The sequence below is a fragment of the Cavia porcellus genome, unplaced genomic scaffold, assembly GCF_034190915.1.
Source record: "Cavia porcellus strain 051 isolate PalLab524CR breed Dunkin Hartley unplaced genomic scaffold, mCavPor4.1 scaffold_1, whole genome shotgun sequence".
Taxonomy (NCBI): domain Eukaryota; kingdom Metazoa; phylum Chordata; class Mammalia; order Rodentia; family Caviidae; genus Cavia; species Cavia porcellus.
Window position 1 is genome coordinate 59,830,216 of NW_026947484.1, and position 7,405 is coordinate 59,837,620.

Genomic DNA, 7,405 nt, shown 5'->3' on the forward strand with positions numbered 1-7,405 from the left:
ACAGGTGTGGTGAGGGGCACTGAGCTGTGATGGGGGAGAACTGGCCTCCTCCAGCTCTGGGTGGCAGTGACAGATTCCTTGGGCCACACGCTGAGCACTCCCAGAAGCACACTGGTTGGAGAGTGGATGTTAATAGTACAGGCACTGCGGGTCTCAGATGTGCAGACCACGGGTGCCCAGTCTGGCTGGGAGAGAACCCCGGACCGAGGACCCCGGGCGTGAGAGCCTGCGCTGCCCAGCAGGTGTCTGAGGCTGCCGCTGTGCTGGAGAGAAGGGAGTGACTGAGGGGAGAGGTGGGGCAGGCACAGCCAGGGACAGCTCTCACCAGCTCCTAGGGAGTGTCTCAGGGGACTGCACGTGGCACAGGATGTGAGAAGGAAGGAGGTGTGACTGGGTCGGAGGTCTCTGGCCATGCTGGATACCAGGTGGCTTGACAAGGCGGGAAGACCTGGAGGGAGAGGCCATCTCACCCTTGAGCCTTGGCTCCTTAGTTCAGAGAGCTTGGAACCTATGAGGTAAACCAGACCCTGCTTTTTTACTGGGGTTCCTCTGCTGATGTCCTCCCAGTCCTTCCTGACCACATCAACGGAGGATTTGCCTCAGTGACTTGCATGCCAAAATCACTGACAGCCTGCCTGAGATCCTTTTTCGTGAAAGGCTGAGTGCAGGGCCGGCTCCTCTCAGGAGGATGCTTGTTATCAGCTTAATCTGAACTAAGGGGTGCGCAGGTGGTGTGGGCTGGGGTACCTGAGACCACTGCAGGCTGGTGCGGCTGCAGTGCTGCTCCGTATGCACAATGTCCGACTCCTGAGGAGTTAAGATATTTGTGCAGACCTTGTGCAGGGAACCAATTCAGGTGCTGCCACTGGGACACTTGTCAGGTTTCAGCCAGGGCAATAATCATGCAGAGGTGAAAGGGCCAAAGAGGTTTACAGTGTCCTCCTTCAGCTGTGTGCTTTTGTAGCTTCTCTGGCACTCTCTCATCTTACAAGGCGCTAAACCTACTGCGGGTGGACCCCATCCTCAGAGCTGCATTTTAGTCTCATTTTATTCTAAAAGTCCCACCTAGACAAAGACAGTGTGGGAGGCTGTTAAGGGTTCTGTCTAGATGTTCCCCCATAGCCTCATGTGTTCAGCAGTAGAGCTGAGTGTGTGACACGAGATTAGTCCACAGATGAGTTTACAGATGGGTGTGGTGTTGGGAGGTGGAGCCTGATAGGAAGGCGTGGGCGGCTGGGGCTGTGGTCTGGAGGGGTCTGTATCCCTCCTCCTCTTTGATCTCTCGCTACTTCATGCCCTCCCTGCTATGGACTGTGTCTCAGCTGCTGAGCCTCTCTGCCTTGGAGCCAGCCGACTGTGGGCTGAACCTCTACAAAGTGTAAGCCCAAATAGTCCTGCCCTCCTTTGCACTGTGGGTGTCAGGTGTGTCTGGGTGGGCAATGAGAAAGCGACTAAGACAGAGGCTTTCGCCTGTCAGTTCAGAGGACGCAGGACCCAATCGGTCGCACAGGGCAGCACTGAGAGCCTTCAGTGTCTCTAGCAACTATTTGTGTTTGCTGCCTACTTTTGTTTTCTTACTTAACCTTCATCCACAGCTCTGGCAGGGAGGCAATATTCTGTCCATTTTATAATTATGCAAAATGAAGTTGCAAGAATTTAACAGAGTTTTTAAACTTCCATTAAGTCTGTTGGTGACTTTGGATTAAAGTCACGCCTCTGTCCACCACCTTGCAGTCCCTGCTACAGCAGCTGGGCTTCAGGATCTGTCCTGTGACACTAGAAGGAGGCTCAACCTGTGGAGGGCTCAGCAGCACTTCCTGGGTGCCTGGAAACCAGTGCTGCCTGGGATGTCCTGTCCTGAGAAGCAGCGTGCAGAAGAACAGGGAGAGGGTTCCTCTAGGTCAGTTTAGGGAAGATAATTGTCAGCTTCCAAGGAACAAAGTGACAGAGGATTATCGGGCATAGTGACTAATTATCTTGAAAAACCCCCCAGATACTTATCCCTGGGGTAATCATGGCATGGCCTGCTCTTGGGTGCACGCCATGAGCAGGGGGTAAAATGCACCCCAATGTACCCCAAAGGCAATGATAAACATCAGGAAAGGGGCATGAGAAAGACACCAGTGGAGTTTATGAAAATGGCTCACAGGGTGGCTGGTGGGTTTGCGCACACCACCGTGTTGCTGCCCTCTCTGGTCTCATGGACCAGCCTGTTGTGAAGTTTTCTGGAAGCCAGCTGGTCCTTGGTGACAGCACAAGGGCATCCCGTCACCCCGTGTGCCACCGGCTTGGTGGGGATAGTAAACCGAAGCCAGAACTCCTCTGAGCACCTTTGCAGAGTGGCTGGGTGGCTCTGAGCCCCCAATGAGTGAGTGGAGGCCTGATCTGCAGCAGATCTGTTTCCAGCCAGTTCCTGAGCCCCCTCATTCTGCACCCCGGCCTCACCTGAGCGGTTCCTCTGCACCTAGACAGCCCACGCTCATCCTCAAATGCAGTCCTCGAGGTGAGCTCACCAGGCCTGGTTATTTCCGAGTCCAGGTGAGGAAACTGATTCCCAGAACAGTGGCTGAGCAATGAACTCCACCCACCAGACCTGGAGGAGGCTGGGCCCGCACACCACCGTCCAACCTGCAGCACCAAGAGAAGTTGCTCCCCACTGTCTGTGCAATGACAAAAAGTATCTCCAAGCTGTGGCTCCCGTGGTGGCAGGTTTTTAGAGGATTATCAGATGACTTCTGGTTCAGCAGTGATAGAGAATTATTTTCCTTCATTGGGTACTAGTCCTGAAGCATCATATATACTTTGCAATCTCCTCTTATATTTTCTACATTTTAAAATAACACACGTAATTTACTATATAAGAAATACAGAGTAAAACTGAACAAGGAGAAACAACATGCATACTTATGCATTAGAAACACCTACCTCTGCTCTGGAGTGCCCGTTGCTATCATAAAACCTGCATTCTGTTCCCCAAACAGGTGCCTTTCCAACCCACCTTCCAAGACTCAATGGCGTCCCCACCTGGAATCACAGGGAAGACAAGGTCTCCCTTGTGATCACCCAGCACAGCCCCAGCAGGGCCATGCCTGGTCCTGCCTGTGAACTAGAAATGAGGTGACGCCCAATTGCAAATACTTTTATCCAACAGCTATTAGCTAAACCTGAGCACCAAATTCAGCCTGCCAAGGGTGACCACTTTGTCCCTGACTTTTGGTTGTTCAGTGGAAATAACTAGCAAGGTGATGGGGTGCTAACCAGCACACACCCTGCAGTGCCTCGCCTCTTGGGAAGCTGAGGTGCTCACTGAGGGTGACTTCCAGCGGGAGACTCCTATGTCTCAGACTAAGCTGAAAAGGGCAGTGTGCATCAGAGAGAGCTCTCCTGCCAGGGAGTCTCAGAGTCCCAGGGCTGCCTGGGACAGCTGGCTCCCAGAGCAGCCGTGCTCTGTGGCCAGGTGCCTTAGGAGCTCAGCCCCTGGGGAGTTGCCAGCTGACTACCGAAGGAAAGCACAGGTGGTTATCCCTATGGATCCCAAAGTTGTCTCCGCCAACAGAAGGAAGTCTCCAAGTCCTTCACTCACGGAAGTCACGCCATCTGCCCCTGCCCCTGAGTGATGATGACCGGGTGTTCTGGTGTGTGTGGGACATGCATGGGGAGGTCCAGAGCTGTGGTATCATTTCGTAGGTCCCAGTGAGGGACCTGCCCACTCTAACTGGCCACTGGGTTTCCCCAGTTGTCTTTTCTTTTGCAACCTAGAACTTAAACCCACTGCGGGGTCATTTCCTGACCAAAATATGTTTCTGTTTCTTTGACCACTTGTCAGATGTGAGGACAGAGAGCTTGTTTTGAGGCCTCACAGGCACTAAGAACCCCATCCTGTAAATTAATTCAAAACTGTGAAATGGTGACCTTCGTTTGTCCCTCACGCAAACTCCTACCTCTTCTTGGTTCCCCCAGGTCATGGCAACTTCACGCGTAGCCTGAATGTATCCAGCAGATAACAAGTCTGTGTGTGTGTATGTGTGTGTGTGTGTGTGTGTGTGTGTGTGTACTTATTCACTGTAGGGACCATTGTTGCCTTGATCCTACAAGAACCTTGATTTCTTAGTTGTTATTTTAAAAGCCATGGCTTGGACTTAATGGATAGGAGAGGAGATGTCCTGGACTATTACTTCCCCTAGAGAAATGTGCTGGGGTGGCTGGCACAGGCAGGGAGACACAGACGTCATGGTATAGGAGCTGATGCAGGCTGAGGGGACTAAGCCTTGGCTCCCTTTGTTTCTTTTTAAGGGGATGCCAGTGCTGAAGAATGGACTGTGCTCCCTGAATCTGGAGTTAGAAGCACTGATTTGTCCGGATAAAGCACAGGAAGGGAACATAGTGCGCTGTGGCCCATTGGTTACCTTTGTGGACCTCCAGGTGGACCGCCGGGACTCCATCACTCCTCCTGGTGGAACACCACTGGGAGACCGAGGGCGGCCCAGCATGGCCCCTGAAGCAGTCTGGGTCAACACCCAGACTCTCATCTCTATCTGCAATGCCAGCACCAGTGACCTGCAGTGATGCCGCGCCGGGGGTGCCTACAGGAAGGGCAGCGTGTGTTGGAGGCTCTGAGGAAGCGAGTGTCAGGTCCACAGCACTGAGTTCTCCTTTTTAAATAATTATGCCTGCTGTGTAAACTGAAATGGGTGGCCTAGGTGACTTCAGTGGGGAGTCCCCGTTCAAATGGGAGACCCCAAGCATGGAGGTCACAGCCACGTACTGCGTGGCTGCACCTTTGCCTCTGAACGCCTCATGGATCAGCGCCTTCCCCGAAGCAGGGACATAGCCATTCCTGTTCGTCCGCTCCCACGCCAGGGCTGTCCTGCCTCTCTCCTGGCTCCATTCTCATGGCCACTCTGTCACGCCTGCTGGCTTCACCCAGTCGCCTTGCCTCCTAGACACAGAGAACTCCAGCCATGGCTGATTCCAGGACTCCTACTACTCTCCAGCTGCAGGAATAAAACTCAACGCTTGGGAAACACAAATCAAGGCCACCTTGATTTCATCTTGAGTTTGTCCCCTGGGTCCTCAAGAAGACACAGAGTGGCATCAATTGCCCTGTTATGTGCCCTCGCTCTTTTCTTACCTGACTGCCTCCTGCCCTCCTCCTGCAGGCTTTAAACCTCAGTCTCTACCCTCGGGAAAGATGCCAGGCACTCTGTTCTAACCCAGGGAGCAGGAGCAAATGAGCAGGCCCTCTGGGGTCCCCACCCCACATCTGCTACTGTGCCTCGCGCACTCTCCGAACTTTCTCTCTTTGCTAAATCAGCTCGGCCATGGTGCCCAGCTCTCCTCCTCTGTTGCCCACTGCAAGGCCTCCCTCAGATAACCAAGCCAACTCTTCCCCACCATGCCATCAAACTGCCCCAACCTGCCCTGCCAGCACATAAACTTGCTGCTGTTTCTCTCATCTGGAGAAAGAAAACAAAGCAGCTCTTGGTCTTGCCCCAGCCTCCCCACCACACTTTCTCCGCTACTTGTGGCTTCGCTCCTCTTCCCTCCTCTCCTAGCCCAGTCTGTTCAAGTTTTCTACCCAAAGTACTTGAGATGGCTCACTTGTGAACCCCACGGGGCCGAAGCCAGTGATCGATTCCCTCCAATCAGCCTGACCTATTTGTGGTGAGGGGATGCTGCCCTGGGAACCCTAAAAGCTCTGAGCTCCCCTGGTGCTCTGCTGGGATCAGTCCCCAGCTGCACCTGGTTATTCTTGTCCCCATGTAAGTTCCATTTATTCTTCAAGACCGTGCTTCACTTGTTTGAGGCTCCATAAGTTCTTCTCCAGGCACCACATCTGGGCCCTCTCCTTCTCCAAAGCCTCTTTCCACCTGGCTGATGCTGGTCTCTGTGTGCACCGTGTGTATTTAGTCTGACAGCCCAGGACCCTACAGTTTTGCAATGCAGGTGACACTGTGTAGATGCAGTGTGGTGATGAGCACCCTGCATATCTGCTGTCCCAGGAGGCTGGGCTGAAGGGGAGGTGCTGCCAGTGTCCCAGGACTTGTGTTGAAGAAGGCTCTTCTATTCTGAGACCACTCCTAACTGTCCTGTGACATAGCCATAGCTAACTGTGGAGTCACCTTGAATAAGAAACACCCAGTGGACTGGTTTGGCACATGTGGTTCAGGCAGAGTCTGGGTGATGGACTTCCTGCAGAGGGGAGACCCACCCTGGGTGTGGGTGGCACTGGCCAGTAGGCTTGCAGCCTGGATGGAATCAGAAGGGAAAGGAAGGCTTGCTTCTGCTTCAGAAGAGCTCCAGCCTTCATTGTTGTTACCTTTGGACATCTGTCTCCAGGCTTCCAGAGGAGACTTGCAGTTTTTCTTCAGCTCAGGACCCTCAGTTTCTCCACATGGACTTGCACAGGGGTTGGCAGTGAGCTCCAGACCTTTGACTGCAGATTCCCTGGCTTTCCACCACACAGGCAGACTTTCCTCTTCCGCCCAACTCTGCAGGGGGCCACTGTAGGCCCACTTGTAAACTCTTTTCTGTCATAAAGATTGCATTGTGCCATCTGTTCCTCTTCAGCTGCACTTGTGGTTCACATTCTGTGTACTTGCCCCCACCCTGGGGGGGGGGGGCACTGGGGACACTGTTGGTCAGAGCTCACTGACTAACATGCCTGGTCCTGTCCTCTCCTGCAGCACTGCGGGTGGCCTTTCATTCTCTGCTGACTGTGCAGCATGCACCGTGCTTCCAGGCAGGGCCTAGAACTCAGCAAGACCAGCAACAGGCTCTGAAACAGAACTCAGCTTAAAAGAAACTCTGCCTCCCAAAATGGAAACTAAAGCATTTATAGACAATAAAAATTTTGGTGGCAATCAAGTATGTGAGTCCCTTTAAGAAAGGATTTTCATAATGGAAGGTTTTTGGATACTCCTGTTTCCAAAAAGGCCTTGTCAGAATTAGTCGGGCTCCTCTCTCGGGGTCACCCCAGATCTCTGGCTGTTTCTCTCTCTCAGGGTCCTGTAGTGCTGTCTTGACCTGAAGTCTGTGATCCACGTTCTGTTTTCATTCTAAATACTCATATTTAGTAGGCACTGGATCATCTTTTTGAGACCATCAAACTGTTCCATGTCCTTAGGATTAAGGATAAGAAGGCTAGTTCTGGGTGGCCTGTCTGGGCAGCTTGACTGCCAAATAAGACCTGTTTATGGGTCCCATGGTGTCAGGGACCAGAGCGGGATGGGCTGGATGGCCACCCCAGAGTCTGAGATCTCCTCCTCCCCCTTCCCTTCCTCACTCATGGGGAATTATCAGAAAACTAGCCAGTCTGGTATTTAAACATAAATTCTCCTGTAATTTGGTGCTCTTCAGTGGAGGTTTTCAGAGCTCAATTTCAGTTTCATTTCAGAGTGGAATT